The following is a 23,494-nucleotide window of genomic DNA, read 5'->3' on the forward strand; positions in this document are numbered from 1 at the left end:
GTAGCTCAAATATAATGCTTGCAGTACTGCTTATGGCTAACAGGTAACTCTGAAAACTGATATATTAATACAAAGTTTCTATGCTGAGGAAATTATATAACACCCCTTGTGCTTACATATGAGACATAAAACAGATCCTACTGGTAACTTTTGCTCTTGTGATACCCATTCAAAAGCTTATCTTGGCAGTTTTTATCAGATCCCTTCTCATGATACACAAATATGTGGCAATATCTCTTCCTCTTTCCATGGTATTTCTATAGTTAAGAAAACAATCTCCCTAGTTGATTAGCCTTGCATACAACAAACTGATAATGTTTGATTTTAAAAGCCTTCCCTCAACACCTCCAATATTTTCAGTATGTTCAAGTGCTTGCATTCCTTTAGACTTTTCACACTTTAGTGAACATCCTTTTTTGGTAAATTGTACAGTATTTCACTTCTGGTCCTGTTTTTGTAGGCATATTCTAAGCTTTTAGCTTCGTAGTTTTAGATGTCAGAATCTTACACTGAGCTTTGGTAGTGACTGCTAACATAGCCTAGGCTTATTGCCAGAATCAAAACTTGAACATTACATGGGGCATATGCTAAAATCCTTATATATGTAGTAAAAACTTCGGTCGAACATTACAGTCTCATATTACACGAATAGATATGGTAATCTTTTTAATGTGACATATTCTTTAGTAAAGGTCTGTATGCCTTGCTTGAAGTATACAATTGAAGAATGTCATGATCTCATTTTGTTATAGGGAAAGAGAACAGATCATTTGAAATATTTACGGTAATATAATATTTTTAGCATTTGTCCCATGGACTAAGCAGTTAAATCACTGGTGGAATCTAAAAGTATACTCTAATCAAAAAATATATGATTTTTCCATCCATCCATACACTTGTGTCCCCAATTTAACTATTCAACTTGTACTTTGCAAAACTCTCATTTTACCACCTCCCTCACAAACAAAGCCCCACATCAAGTCTAGAGAATGACTTTGTCTTGTTTATTACTTGTCGCAATAACATGGAGGTCCTGTGGTAAATCATTGCTGTTTTTGTATAATCAGATTTTTACGCACACGTTCATTAATTTATATTGCACTCTTGTGGTTGTAGTATTAACCAAGTATTGTGAGATCAACTGAAAACTTAAATTTTCTTTCCTTTCAGACCTTCATTTACTTGACTGGAGTGTGAATAATCACTTAGCTGTGGCCTTAAGCAGTTCTGTATACATATGGAATGCTGGGGATGGGTCTATAACAGCCCTGACTCAGGTGGAGGAACCAGATTACATTTGTTCATTGTCATGGATTAAAGAAGGTAAGTGCTGGTACTTTGCATTATTAGTAACATTTTTTTTTTTTTTTTTTTTTTTGTCGAGTTTTTGGGGGGGGGGGGGGGGGGGGGGCGGGAGTTGCCTTGATTTTGACCCATTAAGCAAGTACTCCTTATTTTAATAAAATTAATCCTTTGTACTAATAGTTTACCCTTTTGCAAGACAGATGATAGTCCACTTGAGCACTTAAATATTTAATTTTTTACAGATATTTATATTAGCCATGAGGAAGTTTTCGATGTTTTCCTTTAGAAGTGGAGAAATTCATTGTCATTGAACTAAGACATCACGTACACATGTTAGAAAAAAAAATTGAAAACATTTAGTAGCTTGTACATTGTACAAGCACCAAAATTCAACCACTTTTGTTAAGTACAGTACTACCATCAAATGAAAAAATGGCCTTGGAAGAAACTAAATGCTAAGCTCTCATCTTAAAGCACATAAATGATAAAAAAAAAAAAATTACAATTTACGAAATCCCCTAAATAATATTTTTGGGTCATTACCTGGTAGGTGTGTCCCTTTTTATTTTCTTTTTATTTTTTGATAAGCTGTTTGGTGTCAAGAAAAATTCTGTTATAGACTTTGTCTAACATGGAGGATTGATGAATAGCAAGTTCCATTGTAATTTTGGTGACCGCGTTAAAAAAATTTATTCTAACATGGAAGATCGTTGAATAGCAAGTTTCATGATAATTTAGTTGACTGCTATTAAAATAACAGTAAATTTACATATGCAGATTAACCAGGGTTGAGAGCTTAAAGTTTAAGTTTAAAGCTGTGGATAAAGATAGGTAAGGAAATTAAAAAAAAAATTCTTCCTTTTAAAGATTTGTGATTATTGTTATTTGATCATCTAAAATGAAATGTACTCGATCAATATTTGTTAATATTGCTAATGTTAGGCAGTGAAGGCAAAGTAACTTGAGTTATGATCAGCAACTAATATGTAGTGTAGTATAGTAAACTTTTATGTAACTAGTTTTGTTTTGGCAGATGAAGACCAGATGAAAAGTTCTTAGAAGGTGGCCTGGTGGTATTATTAAACTGGCTCTCTTATTTTAGTAATGTCTGTTGTACAGGTAATGTTCTCGGAATGGGCTTAAGTTCTGGTCACACTCAGCTATGGGATGTTGGACAACAGAAATTAATTCGCACCATGGGGACTCATGAAGGTCGTGTTACTACATTGTCGTGGAATTCATATATTTTAAGTTCAGGCTCAAGATCTGGTCAGATTTTCCATCATGATGTACGAGTAGCAGATCATCTAATTGGAATTTTGTCAGGTCACTCTCAGGTATGTGATAGCAAACAATGATTTGGTTCAGCTTCCTAATGCCACTTTGTTTTTCCAGTGAGATTTGGATAGATATCATTTGTTTTATTTCTCTTATAGTTCTTTGAGTCTATATAGCTTGCTTGTGGTTTTTTTTTTGTTTGTTAGTTTTGTATTGCTGTGTGTTTTATGTTTGTAATTATTTTTTCTGAAGGGAATATGGTTGGAGGTGGGGATATAAAACCTGCTTATTTATTGTTTTCATGTAAATGCAAACACATTTGTTTAAGGAATTCATAAACTTGTGGTTTGTGTTCTGTAGGTGTACTGTATATGTATTGAAGATGTTTTTCAAGTATAGTATTACTTGACATGTGAAAAATAGTTCTCAAGATAAAGAAAAATTACAACACTGCAAAATATTTTAATTTTGTAGAAAGTTTCAGGATATTCTTATTTTTTCCTTATTACATACATATAGATTATAAATAAATTTCCTTTTGAATATATCTTTGGGATGGCTGAAAATCTCATGTTTGTGAGGTATACAAGATTTGTGATTAAAGTTTTAAAACCAGAATGTTGTAAACTGCATACTACTCACTATTATTATTTTTTATTTATGTTAGATGAGCGTAGTGAACTAGGCCAATTTCTTGAAGTGTCATATTCCCTGTAAAGTGCCTCCATAGAGTTAGGGATTATTTTAAAATTGAGATTAGTTTCAGTTGTTTGGAAAAATAGTTGGAAATACATAACTAAAAACAGTATTTTTTGTTTTTACATGAACTTCTGGTCAGATTATATACTTAGCTTACGTCTCTGACGTCACGACAGAATTCAAACTCGCGGCAAACGCGACAGTATGTCAGGTGATCTACCCTACCCGCCGCTGGGTGGCGGGTGTATGAACCAATCCCCCTTTCCAGTCTATTTTTTTCTGTCGCCGGTGTCGACTACACCTGTTGTCGATACCTCTCGATATTGGATTCTTACTCTTTGACGATCCTCCCCAAAACAGGCGGGCTCGTCTCGAGACAGGATCTCTCCCTTTGGCAGGCGCCAGGAGCCTGGTAGGCATTTTTCTTTTTCTCCTGGTAGCCGCTCACCTTCAGGCTTCCGCTCTCCTGTGACCAGGCGCTGTTCGCCTAGCAGGCGCTCTTCTCCTGTCAACCGCCCTTCGCTTAGCAGGCGCCAAGAGCCTGGTAGACGCGCTTCTCCTGATTTTCACTCTCCTCGAGTTAGGCGCGGGAGCCTGTCAGACGCCTCTCACCTTGTAGGCGTCGTCGTCAGAGATTCGCTCTCCTCACAGCAGGCGCCAAGAGCCTGATAGGCGCTTCTCGCATGGCAGCCACTCTCCTTTAGACAGGCGTCATGAGCCTGATAGACGCATTTCGCCTAGTAGGCGCTCTTCGCCAGATTTTCGCCTGAGTTCGTTAGGCCTGACAAGAAGGATTTTGCAAGCAGACTTTCAACGGAAATTATGACTTCCCCTGTTAGATGTCGACGTCTTACAGACGTTCTTCAAAGATGGGCACTGCTGAGGACAAGACTGCCTATCCTCGTAAGGATCGTGAAGGATCTTCAGCTGAAGAAGAACAGGATCCCTCGGAAGAAAAAAATCCCTAAGATTTCCTCTGTTTTCCTCATATCAAGCGGTTAACGGACCTGTTGCTTCAGGAATTCAGAGACGCCCTTTCTCCTGTCGCCCCTCCTTCGCCTCTCGCTATTTTCGACCTCGAAAACATTCGAAGGTTTCATCCTGTGTCAGGATGAAGCCTGCAATCTCTATGAAGAAGGCGCTTAGAGGTTTTGGAGAGTGGCTTCTTTCGAAGGAAGAGAAAGGGAAGACGGTGTTCTCTTTTCCCTCCTTCTAAGCTTACTGGAAAGCCTAGGGTTCTGGTATGAATCTGGAAAACCCTTGGGCCTCGTTCTTCCCTCATCGCAGACTCGGACTTCTCTTCACTGGTGGATTCCTCTCGACGCTCTGCCCTCATGCCTGCTAAGACGACATGGGGGATGAATGAGCTTGACCACCTGTTGAAGGGAATGTTCCGAGTCTTGGAAGTATTTAACTTCCTAGACTGGTCTTTGGGCGTGTTGGCCAAAAAGACGCAGACCCCGGATTCCCTTTCACCTGAGGATCTTAACAGTGTTCTAACGTTTATGGACATGGCAGTGAGAGATGGATTGAGCGAAGTCGCTTCCCTTTTCGGAGCGGGAGTAATTAAGAAAAGATCTGTATACTGTTCGTTCCTGATGAATCAGTATCTCATGCTCAGAGACCCTCTCTCCTTTATTCTCAGCTCTCTCCCTCAACTCTTCCGTAAGAGATCATTCAAGATGTTTCTTGTGCTCTTTCAGCTAAGGCTACTCAGGGGACATCTAGCCCAGTCCCCTACCAGGAAACCTCGCTCTTCTTTTCCAGGCTAAGACCAAGAAAGAGACTCCCGTTAGGCAGGAGCCCTTTCGAGGAGTCCCTCCTGCCAGAGCTTTCTTCCTCTAGAGGATCTAGACCGCTAAACGAGGGAAGACCTTCTCTAGATCCATCAGAGGGAAGAAGTAGTGTTCAAGTTCTCCAGACATCAGTGGTGTGCCAGACTACTGAAGTTTGCCGACGTCTGGCCCAGAAAGGGCGGACAACTGGTCACTCTCGATTGTCCGCAAAGGCTACCTCATTCCCTTCATATCAAGACCTCCATTGACGACGGACTCAGTGGGAGTTGGTAGCCAAGTACAAGGGACCCATCATGAATCAAGCCCTTTCTCTAGCAGTAGATCTTATGCTGGAGAAGGAGGCGATAGAACTAGTGAAAGATCCTCATTCTGCGGGTTTTTACAACAGACTGTTTCCTAGTTCCCAAGAGCTCAGGAGGATGGAGACCGGTTTCTGGATGTAAGCGCCCTGAATGTCTTCGTAGAAAAGAGGAAGTTCGCCATGGAGATGACGCTTCAGTGTTGGCGGCTCTTCGTCCAGGGGGACTGGATGGTGTCCCTAGATCTTCAGGACGCTTACTTCCATGTGCCTATCCATCCTTCTTCACGGAAGTTTCTCAGATTCATGATGGAGGGAAGATCTATCAATTCAGGGCCTGTGCTTCAGCCTCTCGACAGCCCCTCAAGTTTTCACGGGTTTAATGAAGAATGTAGCGCAATGGCTACATTTGGAGGGGAGTGAGGCTGTTGCTCTATCTCGACGATTGGCTGATCAAAGCAAGCTCACAAGAACGATGTCTGGAGGACCTACAGAAGACACTTACTTTGGCAAGTTCGCTGGGACTTTATGGTCAACTTCCAGAAGTCACAAAGTTAATCCCAGTCAAGAGCGGATATATCTGGGGATTTGGATGGTTTCTCCGGATTTTCGGGCATATCCGTCACCAGAGAGGATTGCTTGTTGCCGCGAGAAACTAACGACCTTCCTAGAGAAAGATGCATGCACAGCGAGGGAGTGGATGAGTCTGTTGGGGGACACTCTCCTCGCTGGAGCAATTCGTTTCTCTAGGAAGGTTGCATCTCGGACCTCTCCCAATTCTTCCTTTACCAGAATTGGAGGCGTCTCTTGCAAGATTTGGAGTTCTCCTTCAAGATGATAAAAGGAATCAAGAAGGACCTTCTGTGGCAGCACCCTCTCCAATTTGCAGAAGGTCTGTCTACACATGCCGAACCCGAACCAGATTTTGTTTTCAGACGCGTCGGAGACGGGTTAGGGTGCGACCCTAGGGTCAAGAGAAGTTTCAGGCACCTGGGAGGGGGAACAGGTGTCCTGGCACATCAACAACAAAGAGTTGATGGCAGTGTGGTTGGCATTAAAAGCCTTCGAGACCACGTCCGAAATGCTATAGTTCAGGTCAACTCGGAACACACCCCAGCCTTGGCTTACATAAGAAAGCAGGGGGGGACACACTCCTTCTCCCTGTGCGAAACAGCAAAGGACCTGCTGTTGTGGTCTCAGGCAAGGAAGATCGTTCTCCTCACCAGGTTCGTACAGGGAGAAAGGAATGTCAGGGCCGACCTCCTCAGCAGGAAGAATCAAGTGCTCCCTTTCAGAGTGGACTCTGCACTCAGAAGTTTGCCAAGACCTGTGGTTATGGGGCAGACCTCATATCGACCTATTTGCGACAGCAAAGAACGCGAGGAGCAGTGTCAGTGGATGCTTTCCTTCTTGACTGGAGAGGTCTGGACGTCTATGTCTTTCCTCCATTCAAGATTCTGGGTCAAACCCTCAGGAAGTTTGCAGCCTCGGAAGCGACAAGGATGACGCTGGTAGCTCCATTCTGGCCGGCCCAAGATTGGTTCACAGAGGTACTGGAATGGTGGTGGACTTTCCAAGAGCTCTTCCACAAAGAGTAGATCTGCTCAGACAGCCCCACTTCGACAGGTATCACAAAAAACCTCCCCGCTCTCAGTCTGACTGGCTTTCGACTATCAAAAGTCTTGTCAGAGCGAAGGGGTTTTCAGCAAAGGCTGCTAAGGCTATTGCCTCAGTGAGAAGGCCTCTACCTTAGAGTCTACCAGTCGAAGTGGGACGTCTTTCGCCGTTGGTGCAGAAACCAGAAGCTTTCCTCTTCCAGTACCTCTGTGACCCAAATCGCTGATTTCCTGGTATTTCTCAGGGAAAAATGCGGTCTTGCAGTTTCGAACATTAAAAAGGATATCGGAGCATGTTAGCAGCTGTGGTTAGGCACAGAAACTTAGATATCTCTGATAACAAAGATCTACATGATCTGCTAAGATCTTTTGAACTTGCAAGAAAGCCTCAACTGAAATTCCAAGCTGGAATCTGGAGTGGGTTCTTCCATTTCCTGAGGTCCTCGAAGTTTTGAAACCACCCCAGGTCAGCCTCTTTCAAAGATCTTACGAAGAAAGGCTCTGTTTCTTTGGCTTTAGCATCTGCCAAGAGTTAGTTAGAAAGCTTCATGCTCTAGAAGGAAGGGTAGGTTTCAAAGGAGATTCCGTGATTTGTTCCTTCCTTCCTTCTTTTCTGGCCAAGAACGAGAACCCTCAAATCCTTGGCCAAGGAGTTTTGAGGTTCCAGGTTTAGCTCCCCTGGTAGGGGAAGAGCCTGAAAGGACTCTTTGCCCTGTGAAGGAGGAGTAAGATACTACCTCCAGCGGAAGAAGACTCTCAAGGGCATTAAGGACAGACTATGGTGCTCTGTAAAGGATCCCAGTAGACCATTGTCTAAAAATGCTTTGTCCTTCTTTATTAGAAGTCTAGTGAAGGAAGCACATATGGCTTGCGGTGAGGATCAGTTCAAGCTTTTGAAAGTCAAGGCTCACGAGGTAAGAGCCATTGCTACGTCCTTGACTTTCAACAAGAATATGTCACTCCAGAATCTGATGAAAAGCAACATTCTGGAGATGCAATTCAGTATCGCGAACCACTACCTTAGAGACGTCAAGATACTTATGAAAAGTGCTTCACGTTAGGCCCGTACGTATCGGCGGATTCGGTGCTGGGGCAGGGAGCTGAAGCACATCCTTTGTAAATTTTTCCCTTGTTGTTTCCCGTAGGTTGTGTTTTTTATGGTTGTTTTGAAAGAGGATGTGGGTAGGCATCTCTTTCTATTTGTAGGACTAACATTAGAATGGTTGGTGATCTGGTTTGTGTTAGAGCTCCCTGCATTGGTAGTGGTCAGGCTCTGTCATTTAAGAGGCGAATCCCCGTTGACATGATCCGACTTGGATTCTACTGAGTAAGCGGATATTCAAATCCCTTCAGTACCCAAAGAGTCTTTTCAGCTGTAGGTCACGCCCTCGCTGTAGCTCTTCAGGCTATGCAGACTAATAGACAGTACCTATGAAGTCTTCAGCCTTATCAGGTAAGAAACCAAGGTTTGTTAGTATCCTACAACAGATGTTGTTTCCCCTTTTTTCCTTGTTAGCTCTGTCTCTTTCCCTCCACCAAGGGTGTCAATCAGCTAAGTATATATCTGACAGGAAAGTTCATGTACAAAAATGATATTGTTATTTTACAATAAAGTTTTGTACATACTTACCTGGCAGATATATACGATTGATGGCCCTCCCAGCCTCCCTCAGGAGACAGGTGGAAGAGAAATATGACTAGAAAGGGGGATTGGTTCATACACCCGCCACCAGCGGCAGGTAGGGTAGATCACCTGACCTACCTGTCGCGTTTGCCGCGAGTTTTGAATTCTGTGTGACGTCAGAGACGTAAGCTAAGTATATATCTGCCAGGTAAGTATGTACAAAACTTTATTGTAAAATAACAATATCATTTTCTGACATCTTGTGTATTTTCACAACCTTAAGCTGTAGTTATTGTTGATGAAATTGGTCAGGGATGGTTTTTACTCATGATTCCAGCTTGCTTTTATTCTTAGTATTTTTTTATTGAAAATATAGCTATCCATTTTATTTTGATGTATGTTATGTTACATGTGAAATGGAAGTTGTTGTGTCAACCTGCCCGTGCTTGGTATCGTTTTGGAGCTGCATTGTTTTCTGAGCATTGTTGTTCATATTCATCATCATATGTTGAAAGGCCTTTGTTTATTTTTTCAAATTTTTTATATATATACAAATGCACATTAAGACGAGGCCAACTCAGTCTGACAGTAATGACAAAAAAAAAATAACCACAAAGAAAAAGCAAAGCTTAATACATAGGCATTTTTTCTAATATAACAGTAAGTCTCAAGGTCATTTTTTTAAAAATAAAATCTCAGCCTAAAGGCATTGAATATGGATATTTCATCATCAAATTAGAAACTTAAGAATTAATTTTACAATTTCCACATCAGAAAACTGCTACTATAGTTTCTTATAAATTTGTTTGTAAATTCCAAGGCAGGAAATGAGTCAGAGTTAATGATTTTGTATTTAAAGTAAATTAAACAAACAGTGATCTCTAAAGTCCAGTACCACACCTTGATGCTTTCCAGTCAGAATTATATTTTAGAGATAGTGTAGCTTCTTATAATGTAAAGGACAACCATGGTAGATCTAGCCTTGGATAAGGCTGGTTACTGAAATTGTAAAATATGTGGCCTATATCACTAGGCAACTGTATAGTTCAGATATGAATTCTTTTTGTGATCACAGGAAGTTTGTGGCTTAAAGTGGTCTCCTGACGGACGTCTTCTGGCATCTGGTGGTAATGACAATCAAGTAAATATTTGGGAGAATATGACACAAGTCCTCTCCATACATTTTCTCACCATCAAGCAGCTATTAGGGTAAGTTTTGTTACTTTCATTACAGTAGTGTGACAAAGGTATTCTGTGAACTACATTAATGTCAGATGAAAGAATTTGCTGAATTTGTCCAGTAATCTTCCTTTATGGATCATTTTAGGGGCATCTTTTGTCACCTTCCTTTTGTTCTCAAAAAAAAAAATATATCTTAGTTTTCAGCAAGTTAAGAGACTGCTTGTCTCTAAGGATTTTAAAAAAATTTTCTAATGTGAACTTTTCTGTAATAAAAAAAAAATCTAGTTTCTTTAATGGTAGCTACCATTTGCAATACTGATTTAAATGATGGAAGTAAAGTCATACCCTGAACTTAACGCAAGGTTAGGTTCCAGAACCCCTCACGCAAGTTTGGCACGGTCTCTAAAAATGCTAATACCGTATATTTCGGCGTATAAGTCGACCCTTTAGCCCCAAAAAAAATCATTCCAAAATTAGGGGGTCGACTTCTCTAACGGTAACAAAAAGTGAATCTTTATTTATTTTGGCATATCGGTACAGGAATCCAGGCTTTACAGGTGGCTAATAACAATGACAGCCTTGTTTGAGGTAACTATGTATGTAAATACCAGTATTAAAAACATTTCACACTGTAATACGACAATAATAATACATTAGAACATCCATTACCTTAAATAAAATGAAACAAATCAAAGTAACTTGAAGAAACCCCAATCGCACATCAAGTGTAAACATTGCGTAGCTATTTGTAGTATAGTAATTGAGAAGGATGCGTTCACTCTTGACAGTTTTGTATTTACCGGGGTATTGTTCAAAAGCATTTATGGTATGAAAATCTTTATTTATCACTTAAATAAAAAAAAAAAATTGTATCTAATAGTAAATATGCATTTAAAATCCTTCAAAATACTTGAGTCATCGTCACTTGAATTAAACAATTCATCAGACAAATTATCATTCACGGTTTTATCATAAGGATCCCAGTTTGAATCTGTGAATCAACTGCAGGTCGTTTTCCCTCAAATGAGCCTGTTTATGCCATAGAAGAACCAATGGTCAAGGAATATTCAACATAATAATAAAATACCGGCACATCGTTTTAACAACCCAATCAAAACATTAACTTGAGTGGCAGTTTGTACATACATATATACGTAGGCTGTTATGCAGCGTTAGTTAGCGCTTTGTTTGTTACATACACTCGAGTACGTATCTTTCGTTTCGTCATTTCTAATCATATTTTCCGGTATTCATCTTTTATATATTACACAGATTTGTTAATATAGCGAGTATATTACTGTATTTCTTAAGGTAAGTAGAGCAACATATGTACCGTAATAAAACTTCAGGTTATTTTATATGGTACGTTTTACACTGCTGCTTATTTTGAGCGTACGGTTGGCCTCACATTTTATAGGTCGACTTAATATACCCGATATTAGTTAAAATCATAAAAATTTACTCAATTGGGGGGTCGATTATCTTCCTGGTCGACTTATACGCCGAAATATCGGTAATTGCTTATTTCTAGAGTTTAAACACAAAATATGAACCTAATCATGCTAAGCTAACTTTGTTCATGTACAAAACCAACCTTCAGTCTTAACATTAGGATAAATTCTAGCACCAGCTGGAAAACTCGGTAAAATCAATAAAAAAACTTTGTACACAAGGAACTATTGGCGTTATGCTTGATCTGAGCTCTGTGAGATCTCTTACAATGCCTTTGCCATCTTGTGATCACATCAGTTACTTTCTCACCACCTATAAGAGGGGACACGTTTTGCTCTGTAATTTGGAAGCCCACTTTTCTTTTCTTTTTCATTGTTTCAGTGTGTGATTCCTGTGGGTTTGTATAGATGTCTGGATATCATGGATCATTTTACCTCCCCGTCCAAGGTTTCTTTGGGATCTTGCAATAAACAGGAAATGCCGGAATATTAGTGGGTTTCCTTGTTCGAGGTTTTTAACATGGGTGCCTATGGATTTACACCTAATGTGTAGTAGGTGCAGATATAATGTATGTACAATTACTAATTCTTGTTTTGTATGCCCGCTTTTTCTTTTCTTTCATTGCTTCAGTGTGTGTGATCCTGTGGGTTTGTATAGGATCTGGATATCGTGGATCTTTTTACCTCCCCGTCCAAGATTCTTTGGGATCTTGCAGTAAACAGAGGAAATGCTAGAATATTAGTGGGCTTCCTTTGTTCGAGGTTTTTAACATCGATGCCCGTGGATTTACACCTAATGTGTAGTAGGTGCAGATAAAATGTATGTACAATTACTAATCCTTGTTCTGTAGTCGTTTTTTGTCGGTGGGACAATGGAAAGTTTTATTAGAGGGTAAGTACTACAGGAGAAAAGAGATAAAGCCATCTTTGGATGTAGAACTGCTTTAATCTTCTTTTGTTTTTGCCTAGTCGTGATGCTGATCCATGTGTTTCTCTGCCTTTGCTAATTGCTTCCCATACCCTGTCGGGGGTTCATCCAATGATTTGTTTTTAGATGCATCAAGAGGGGTTGGGGGTTTTGGGAGGTTTTTTGTACGAATTGTGCTCCTTCCTTCCCTGGGAGGATGGGGAAGCATCACCATCTATGCCGTATGTTTCAGCTAAGGAAGTGCACAGAATGGAGGGATGTGGGTGGTGTTAGGCCTATCAGGGGTACCAACCTTTGATGGCTTGTTGACTCGCTACAGAGTCAATTAACAACATCATAAATTTTTAAAATAAGACAGGTTTCTTAAATAAAGTCTAATGTTTAAAATTTTTTATTAATATTATTTAATTTTTTTGTTCCCTCTTTTCCTTCTTCTCAGGATTAATCCTGAGAACCAGCCCGAGAAGAGGCCACTTAAGACTCAGAGGTCTGGAAAAACTAAGCCCTATTAGAATAATTATTAATACATAGAGTCGTGCTTCCCTCCACGGCCTCCATCGATGGGTGTTGCTTCTCTCCCTGGTCTCCAATTTATTGGGGGTGAAATGCCACGACATCTGTAGCGACACTTATCATACCAACACCACAGCATTTTGCAGTTCCCGTAAGGTCCAGCATCAACCCCACATTTCCCATCAAGTGCGATGACGTAACAGCCTGACCCTCAGTAACGTCACAATCCACATGGTGACCATCATGAGGTCTCAGCTTCCTGTCACCCTCGCATCTTCAGTGTCGGCGAATGCAACCATGTTTTTGGATTCGGTGGCACGCACTTTTATGGAGAAATTGCAAGCGTAGAAGAGAAAATTTATAAGACTCAAGTCTTCTATTTCTTTTTCCTCTTCAGGTTCGCTGTCATCACAAGCTTCAATGACGGCAGTACGTGCTTCAGTTTAAACGTGGAGGGTAAGGGACGTTCGTGTCTGTTACGACCCCTTTGCCGTAATGCTGGTTCTTTATACTTGAATAATCACAGGGATCATAGGCGGTAAGAAAGTACACAAAGGTAAAGAGGAATGTGGACACAAACACCAGAATAAAATTAAACAATATTTAATTATAGAGTACACTTAACACTAAATCAGCCTTGTGATTAATCTTAATAAATATGCACAATAGCAATAACCAATAACGGGCTCACAAGGATACTTAATACTTAAAAGCTGACCCTAACAAAGCAAGGAAAGGACATAATATGCCAACCAAAGGCTCAGATAATAATAATACGGGCCCAATAATGAAAAACCACTAACCTATAACTATAAGAATGAAGGAAGACTAGAGAAAATAAAAAAAAGACAGGAAAACCTTAAACCTCCTACCTAACGAGTTGGTACTAAAAATTAAAACTAATTCAAATAGACATTCTGAGGGCAATAAATACCAAATACCCCTAACTCAACAATATATATATAAATATAAATAGCTATAATTAACCCTTAAATATTGCATAAGTCCTACGTTACAGAGATGTGCACAGGAGTTCCTAGAGGTCGCTCAACCTAAACCCCAGCAGCTATAGGGGGGGGCTCGCAAATTGACCAGGTAGACGGGTCGATTCAATCCTGAGAGACAACACAGGATAATCACCTCTTACCTGGCAATTGCCTCCTACGTGCCTCCTCACGAGCCCTCCGCTCTCCTGGACCAGCAGCTGGAGATGGACAACACAGGGCCGTGGTTGGCGTAACGCCTCTTACGTGGCGGGACAGCGACGACCCACGTCTTTCGCCAAATCCTCAGACGGGAAACAGGAGTACAGGAGCATCGCAAGTGACTAAACACCTGCGAAATCACAGCTGTGATCTAACTCCAAAAAAACCAAAAAATGCACATATGCCGTAGATGGCTCAGCACATCTACGCAAAAGCACTTCCGAGGGAAGGTCCGTCGCAGTAATCTCTCTAAAAGGGCTTAAGATTAATCTCCAGAAGGCTGCTGAGAAAAGTGTGTGTCCAAAAGCTTAGTCAGGCCCGAACTATCTTAGACCGGCCTCCACTCACCACACTACAGTTCATTCCAACTCGAAAACAAAAATAAAAACGATCCTTAACACGATAATTAGGTAATTCACAACAAGAGGAGGAATCACTGAGCAAAACCACTTAACGTTACGTTAACGTAAAAAAAAACACAGCTGCTGGACTGAATATAAGAGAACACTTAAAACTAAGGTACAAGGCTGATTTAAGAAAATAAACAATAAATTACGTTAATTTGACAGTGGCTGATCCTTATGCAAGAGGGGAAGAATAATTTCTTCTTCTTCTAGCCAGGACTATCACATCACTGTTTAAAAATAAAGCTCAATAAATAGTTGAGTGCCGAAACAAAGAATGATGGCTGTCATTCTAATGTGTCTTCACGGTTGAAGAAATTGATGGATGTTGGGGTGGAAGCTGCTGTGAGCGTGTTGAAACATTGGCAGTCAGGACTCATCAGTCTACAATAGATGATAATCAGGTCCCAGTCTCTGTAATGCCATTCAAGAGATGAAGAATGACAATGCTGTAATTAAAAGATCAAACAATACAGCAATGGAAGTTTCTCCATTAAATGAGGGAATTCATTCTCTAATAGACTGAACAATAGTGAAGTTGTGTTTCACCCCAGGGCCGGAAGTTTGAGGTCAAGACCCCTGATGGCTGCGGTTGACAACCGTGGAAATGTTTATGACTGACACACAGATTTACAGGAACCGTCACCCTGGAGGAGTAAATGGTTTTCTTGTTCTCGATCAAGGATTAATGAAAGTATCGATAATCATGTTCAACTGGTGGATAACACAGGTGCTGCCGCCATAGGGTTAATTAAGTGACCATGAATCCCACACACATTTGTTTGATGGTAGGAGTGATATCCCTTCCTCGGCAGCCAAACAGAATGTTTTGGAAGCAGAGGAAGTAGCAAATCAGGAGTTTCCTGCATCTTATTTGTAGGTTACTGACTTGATTTGTCATTTCAATAACCTTTCAAGGTGGTCTGAAACTTCTTCCACCACAGCTTCAACTGGAATTGAAGCGCTTTTAGGACCAAAGAAAGATGCATTACAGAGTGTGAATGCACAGGTTTCATGGAAGGCTGATTCTTTGCGATCGAATAGATCGTTCAACTTTTCTTCCCTCCCCTCTGTATCCCACCCCTTTTGCTGGGACATAGGAAATGTTATAAGACACCTGTTGTTCCTGTGGTAGGAAGGCATATCAATCCAGATGTTGTGTGATTATGATTAAGACCTCGGTTGATGTTAGACCAGGTTAAAATGGACTGCCACTCACTCACTTGTCAAGAAGCTGCTACATTGGCATCAATGGCTTCTTCTATTTTCCAAACAGCACCATGAGTCAGTTGTGGTAGCTAAGATTACCTCTTCAGATTCAACTTGGAAATTAGTGGATGAAACAGCCTTTATCAGGTTGCTTCAGTCTGGTTCCAAAGCGATTTCATATTTTACAAAATTAAGTGGCAATGTTTGGGCTAATATACTGTTAATGAGAAGAGATGCAGCATTAGCCAAGTTAAGTCGTTCTGTAGATGTGGATTTTCTGTTAGCTCTTCAAAATGGTGATATCCTAGAGTCACAATTTCTGTTGCCAAAGGACATAATAGAAAAAGCAATTGATTCAAGAAGGATGGATACCAATGATAGACTGATTCAGTAAGCAGTGAACAAGTCGACAGGACATTGCCCTGTGGAAATAAGACAGGGTCAACAATATCCCAGAAGAGAATATGAAAACTAATCCTTCCCCATAAGATGACGAGACCTTATTCTCCAATGAAGAAATTGTCACAGCAGCCCTTTTACAATTGAGCTATTAGAGGAAGGGAGCAGAGGAAGGGGTGCAAGATGATAGGCTAGGCACCTCTCTCTACTCAGTCACACCAGTGGGTAGTGGATGTTCTGAGAGTGGGCTATCTGATTCCATTTGACTTCTTTCCACCTCTTGCAGATCAACCGTCACCACACCTTTCTTACACTCCTCCTGTCTCAGAATTTCCTTATTCTGCAAGAGGATGTGAGGAAAATGATGGAGAAGGGAGCTGTAGAGCAAGTAGTAACTCCATCAAGTGGATTTTACAGCTGTATTTCCTTGTCCCCAAGGCCAGTGGCAATTGGAGGATGGCTAAACTATGAATCTTTTCATCAGGAAGACTAAATTAAAACTGAATACCCCAAGGATAGTTCTAGCTGCGGTCAGGGACAAGGTTTTATGCTGACAATAGACTTGAAGGATGCTTACTTCCAGATTAAAGCCATCATTCTTCCAGGAAATTTCTCTGATTCAGTGTTGCAGACAAGGTATTTCTATTCAGAGTTGTGTGTTTCGGATTGACAATCTCCTCAAGTGTTTTACAAGTATATTCACTCTTGTTCGCAATGGAGTTAGGATGCCTTCAAACATCATGGGACAACCTGGATGTCTATGGTATCCTTCCGTTTTGTCTGATTCGTCATGTCCCGAACAGATCGCAGTATGACTGACTAGGATAGCTCCATGGCCCCAAGCAGAATGGTTTTCCGAATCTGCTGTCTCAACATTCAGAGGTTCTGAGAGAGGACCTACTGGGCACAATCTGCTTTGTCAACCTCATGAGGAGAGGTATCATCAGTCGATAGTCCCTATCTATTCAGGGATGAAGACTATCAAGTATCTCCTGTGGGCGAGAGGCTTTTGCTTGTAGAACAGCGTCTCAGATGACAGGTTATCTCTCGGTCCTCATGTCCATGTACAAGGGAGGAAGTAGTCCGTTTATTGTGATTGGTGTCGCAGACAGGGTTCCTCTCCTCTCAGAACCTTATTCAACTCAACAGGTAGCCGATTTCCTAGTTTGCTCAGAGCAGAAAAATTACTTTTTGTTTTGGCTATAAATGGCTACAAGGCTGCTTTGGTTTTAGTACTACGTATGAAGGACACGGATATAACTACATCTTGGGAGATATCTAAGCTGATTAAGCTTTAAGCAGTCCTGTTCCCCTAGAAGGTTCAAGTCTCCCTGTTGGGATTTGACTCTTGCACTGAGTAGCCTTACTGAGCCCCCTATGAACCATTGTGACAGGCTTCAGATAGACTTTTGACCCAGGTGATGGCTATGAGAGTAAAATGAACAATGACTGGTCTCTTTTCTGTTTTGACTTAAGGTCAGTATGAAGACTGTTCCATCGTGAGCTGGAGTAGCAAAACATTCCTCTCTTCAGCAAGGAAAGTGAGGGATGATAACAAACCCATATAAATGACTACATTGGTTTGTTATTTTAACATAGCTCTTCATCTTCTTTGTATGCAATGAACTTAGGGATTGTACTGGAACTCAGAAAGTCCAAAACTAAGCTATACACATATCTAAGGGTCAGAGGTGTAGGTCCTTGTTTCTAAGAAACTCTTATTACAAGAAGAATGACCTGGTGTTGTAAACTCCCACCAAGAAGAGTAAGTCGATCCTAACGTAAAGACCCCGGGTTTGTTCCGTGTATGAACAACTGACAAATTTTAAAGATAATTTGTAATTTTCATAAATAACAAACCAGTGGTCTTAACATATAAGGCCCAACTCTAACCACCCCTCTGCCAGTTTAACCTGGGAAGGAAGAATAACAGATGCCACGAGGCCCAGCTTGGGTCGGTGGCTGTTTCCACCTAACTCGTGACAGAGGGCAGATGCCACCAGTTCTTTGCATATACAATTCTATTGAATTTTTCACCGGTTACAACTGGTGCTAGAAGATTTATCCTGATGTTAAGACCAGAGGTGTGTTAGTTATGAAAAAATACTAGTTATTTTAATAATTTGTCATTTAAAATTGTTCTCTTTAGACTCCTGGCCCATTTCTTTCTGTTTGGAGACATCATAGACCAATTGCTGGAATCTATATATTCCGATTTTAAAAAAAATGGTGCTTGTAGCTGAATGAGGAAGACCTGTCTTACATTTTCAACTAGTTTTTCTTTGTTGTCGAGTCAACATTGATAAGTGTTAAATTTATAGATCTCAGAGTAAAAAGGAATGGTAGTTATGACAAATTGAATTCTTGGTTGTAGAGTTAATAGTTCTAATATGGGGCAAGTGTTTTGAAGGGAGAAGTGTATTGGAAAAAATTCATGAGTATTTAATGATTTTTCTTGGTTTACATTGATGATATTGAGCCTCAATATACATCTTTATGATTAATAATACCAAAAATATAATGTCTTTTAATAAAGATATTTTACGTGCTTTTGTAGTGTATTTCACTTTCTTTTTTCAGTGCTGTACTTAAGTTTTGTGTAATATGTTGAGCTATTTAATTAGAAAATATTTATTTTCATGAAAATGGGTAACAGTACACGCAGTGTTTTTCCCCCCTGGTAATTTCCTTGTATTTCAGGCTGTAAGTTGGTGTCCTTGGCAGAACAACATTTTAGCAACTGGTGGAGGAACAGCTGATCGTACCATAAGGCTGTGGAATTGCACAACTGGTCTTTGTTTGAAAGAAGTCCTTACTAATTCTCAGGTAAAGTTGATCTTACATGCAAACTTTTTTTTTTTCTTCATAGTATTAGAAGGATTCTTTTATGCATGGCATAAAAGAAATACAAAAATATGTACAGCATAAAGTGGATTTGTTTGAGATGCTTGTGATTGGATCTTGAGAGTTCTTGGCTGGTTTTTAATTTCATTAATGTTTGAATGCATGTACCCAATACAGGCTTTCTATGATCAATTATACAAATGAAATCATCATCATTTAAGTTTTCAGTGTCAGGGTTACTCTTCATGGGAAGAGACAAAAGATGGGTTTTTAACAGCCCTCTTTTGCCCTTTTTGGGTAATTTCATATAAATCTAACCTATATAAATTCAGTTAAGTGAGCTATCCAAATTAATAAGATTTACATGTTCACATGTTCATTACAACAGCATATTGAGTAAATATAGGAAGATAAATAGAAATTTTCATGAAAAAATACTTAGAGACTTAATGATTTGTGGCAAATCAAATTCTTAGGCTTTGTAATGCTTGTCCTTGATCACCTTCAGAAAGCAATGTGGGTTTTTGCATGAAAATGCCATTTTGACTTTTGAAAAATTATATATATTAATGAATGAAAAATAAAATTATTTAAATTGAAGTTAGCCAAAAATTTTCAACTTATGACAGTTGTCTAAAGTCTTCAGTCTTGAGAGGATTATTGTATGGTAGAGGAATTTATAGACATAAAAGCTGAACGGGAGGTTTTAGCAAACTGCCGAAAAGGGTGTCCAGAAACAGGGAAATAAATAGGCATCTAAAAGACAGATATTTAGGTTGTATAAAGGATTTAAAGTGTACTGGGACAGTTTGTCGGAAAAGTAATGATGTGCTAGTAGGACAAAGAGAAGTAAGGTTCCCTGAAAATCATCAGAAAAGGACATTTGATGAAGACCTGGACCAGATAGTCAGGCAGAAAGTGCACATGAAAAAATGGAAATCGGTGCACCTCGTGCAATGCGCTGCAGGCATTACTTAAGGTTCTTTGCAGTGTCCCTTCAATCCCTAGCTGGAACCTCCTCATTCCTTTTGCTGTACCTCTGTTCATATTCTCCCTTCCACCTTACTGTCCACTCTCTCTTAACAGTTGTTTCTTAGTGTAACTGTCAGTTTTTCTGCTTGTTACCCGAAAACCTCTCTTACTGTGAATTTATCATTGTTCCGAATTACCTCATAGGTTCCCGCGCTTGGCCTTTGGCCTAAATTTTATGTAAAGTATTCCACAACAAAAGGGAAGGAAGAGAATGCCTCAAAACAAATTTAACCTTACAAAAGGAAATCCTATATGTTGAAAAGTTTGAGCAAATTAAGCAGCTTAAGGTAATTTTACCTTTCTTGTAATGTGTTTCTCACGATAAAATATACGAGGTCTTAAAGACTGTCTTAGGATTTGTAATAAAAGCCTTTGTTGAGCTTACCTTTACTACTCCCACATCTCATAACAGGTTTTCATCACAAACAGTAAAGGAAAAGTGAGAGTAAAGTTTTTATTTTAAAATAATACTTGTAACATATGTTGAACATTGAGTGGGAATTTTATGATCCTGATTATACTTGTTCTTTGATGCATTCCTGTGTTGTGTTCTTCCTCCCATTAGCAATGGTTTAAAATGCATTTTCTTTGTTGTATTTTATGGCACAGCTTTAGGTGTCAAATGCCTTGAGCTTGCCAAAATTAACTTTTATTTTTCCCATCTCATTACTGTCCATAATTAGAGTGAATGAATGAAGTAACTAGTAGCAATTATGCAGATCTAATGTATTAAGAAGATGAAAAATAACAGCAAATACAATAGCACATCAACTTGACACATGCACTGGGGTTCAGGCTTTCTTTGTTAAGTAACAAAGATTCTGAGGTACAACCTGCACTTCAATATTTTTCTAGGTATCCTACAGAATTCCTAACCTAAACTAACTTGTAATTTACAATTAAAATTGAATTTTTCATATACAAAACAAACGTTCAGTCTTAACATTAGGATAAATCTTCTAGTGCCAGCTGGACAACTGGTAAAGTCAACAAAAATTGTGTACACAAGGAGCTATTGGTATCTCTGCTCGATCACAAGCTATGTGGGAGCTCCCACAATCCTTTCGGCATCCCATGACCACACTAGTTACTTTCTTACCACTTTTAGGAAAGGATGTGATTTACTCTCTTGTCCTTCTTAAAGCCAGTTAGTGTGCTTGCTTCCCTCCCCCCCATTTCTTTCTGTGCATCAGTGTGTGGCTTCTGTTGGATTGTATGAGCTAAGGGATATTATGGATCCTTTCAATTCCCCGGCAAAGGTTTCTTCGGGATCTCATAAGAAACAGGAAATTCCCAGGTATTAGTGGGTTCCCTTGTTCAAGATTCTTAACAGATACACACCCAGCGTATAATAGGTGCGGATGAAAAATGTATGTACAATTACTAATTGTTGTTCCGTCTGCTATTTTTGGTCTGTGGAACATTGGAAAAGGTTTTATAAGAGGGGCCAGTACAGGGAGAGTGAGACAACGCCACTTTTGGATGGTGAATCGCCATCATCTTTAGATCTGCCTCATTGTGATGCTGATCCATGTGTTTCTCCATCTATACCAGATGCTTCCCATACTTTGTTGGGTTCATCCAATGATTAGTTTGTGGATGCATCAGGAGGGGAGCATCTCCATCTTTGTCTTGTTTCAGCTACAGATGCTCAGAGGATGGAGGGTATGTGGGCAACTCTAGGCCTATCAGGGGTACCAACATTGGATGGTCTGTTGGCTCACTACATGGTGTCATGCTTCCCTCCATGGGTGTCCATTCTCCCCCTAGTCTCCACTTTATGTAGCAATGCATATGGTACAACACCACAGCATTTTGTGTCTCATTTTGCTGTGCCTGAAGGGGTACCAGCAAGAACCTCGCGTTTTCCATCAAGAACAATGACATCACGACTACTCCTTCCATCCTCAGGTCTTTGGTGTCGGCGAATACAACTGTGCTTTCTAATTCGCTGGCTCACCCATTTATGGAGAAATTTTAAGTGTTAGAAGAGAAAATTGCGAAGACATGTGAGAAGAAAAGATGCGAGTCGTTGTCTTCTTACTCCTCGTGTTTGGTGTCATTGCAGGTTTTGGTGACTAGTGTGTGTTCCAGTCAAACATTGGAGAATAAGGGGCTTCATGACTGATCCTTATGCCAAGAGGAACAGAATAATTTCTTCCTCGTCTTTGAGCCGGGGATATCACATCCCTGTAAAAAGGAAAGCTCAAGTACTAGTTGTTAGCTCTGCAAAGAGGAATGACTGCCTTCATTCTAATGCGTCATCACAGCCGAAGAAATTGACAGATGTTGAGGTGGAAGCTTTGAGTCCAGCTGTAAGAGTGACAGAAAAGGATTTTGGAGATTCCTCTAGTCTACAGTGGGAGTTCATTAGTCTATGAAGACCGGTAAGCAGGTCCCAGTTTCTCCTGTACGACTGTTAAAGATGAGGAGAAAGGACAACAGTGCTCCAGTTATGAAAACGTGTGATACAGCTTTGGAGGATTCTCCTTTGAACGAGGGTGTGCACTTCTAATAAGCCAGGCAATAGTAAAACTGTGGTTTGCCCCTGGGCCAGACGATCAAGGTCTAGATCCCCAACGGCCACAGTTGACGGCTGTGGAAATTTTTTTTACGATGCACGTAATGCTTCATTAGAGCCATCAGCCTGGAGGGATAGGTTGCGTTCTTGGTCTCGTTCAAGGAGCATTGAAAGAGACCAACGGCCATGTTCACCTGGCAATTTTCAAGAGCTAGCCCTGATCGGCAGTTGTGTAACACAGGTACCGCGGCCAGAGGAGCGGACGGCCTTCATATACCTTCTTTGTTGGTGGAAGAGAATGTGTGGAAGGGGAAGAAGCAGAGAATCGGCAGTTTCTTGCCTCTTATGCAAAGGTTATTGATTTGATTCATCAATTCATTTATTGCCATGTTCCAGTCATGCGGAGTCTGTGCTACATCATCTAAATGCACTGATGATTTCAGGGAGGGATACCTTTATGATCAAGTAGATCGATCTAGTTTCTCCCTCCCCCTTTATTGAGACAGGAAATATTATACGACACCTGTTATTCCTTTGTTGGGGAGGCATATCAATCCAGATGTTGTGCGTTTAAAACCTGGGTTAACCTTGGACCAGGTGAAAATGGATTGTTCTTCACTTACTTGTCAAAAAGTTGCTGTGTTGGAGTCAATGGCTTCTATTTCCCCTTCTTGGTTAGATCTTTGGTCCACTAGTCTGGGTCTATATCTATTTCATACTTAACAAACTAGTGCCAACATTTGGGCTAACATCCTGTTGATGAGAAGAGATGCAGCACTAGCCATGTTAACCTGTACTGTAGATGTACTAGACTTTATTGTCCCTTTGCACTGGGAATATTCTAGTCACAATTTCTGTCACCAAAGGACATACTATTGGAGGCAGCTATTGATAGAAGAAGGATGACCTCTGCGGCCTTTCACAATCAATCTAATAGAGGAAGGAGAAATAGGGGAAGGGGAAGGGGTACGAGACGACAGACTGGGAGCCTCTTCCCACTCAGTCACACCAGTGGAGGGATGCCTGGCGAGTCATTAGGTGGTGTGGCAGAGATTTGGAGCGGAGCAGTGGGTAGTGGATGACATTGTATTAAACATCCCCAAATAATTGAAAATAATGCAAACTTCGGTTACTCTATATCGTATGTCATCGGTTTCTAAGGTAGTGGTCAATGCTAGGCTTTAGTGAAC

At 40.3% G+C, this 23,494-nt stretch overlaps 1 protein-coding gene and 1 pseudogene across 1 annotated transcript in view; one reads left to right on the top strand and one right to left on the bottom strand.

The window, feature by feature from the left end:
- LOC135222099 (cell division cycle protein 20 homolog) overlaps positions 1-21,375 on the top strand; it is a 102,024-nt pseudogene extending 80,649 nt beyond the window's left edge.
- The window catches only part of LOC135222021 (cell division cycle protein 20 homolog), a 225,595-nt gene that overhangs the window by 193,238 nt on the left and 8,863 nt on the right, over positions 1-23,494 (bottom strand).

The sequence above is a fragment of the Macrobrachium nipponense genome, chromosome 3 (genome assembly GCF_015104395.2).
Source record: "Macrobrachium nipponense isolate FS-2020 chromosome 3, ASM1510439v2, whole genome shotgun sequence".
Lineage (NCBI taxonomy): Eukaryota > Metazoa > Arthropoda > Malacostraca > Decapoda > Palaemonidae > Macrobrachium > Macrobrachium nipponense.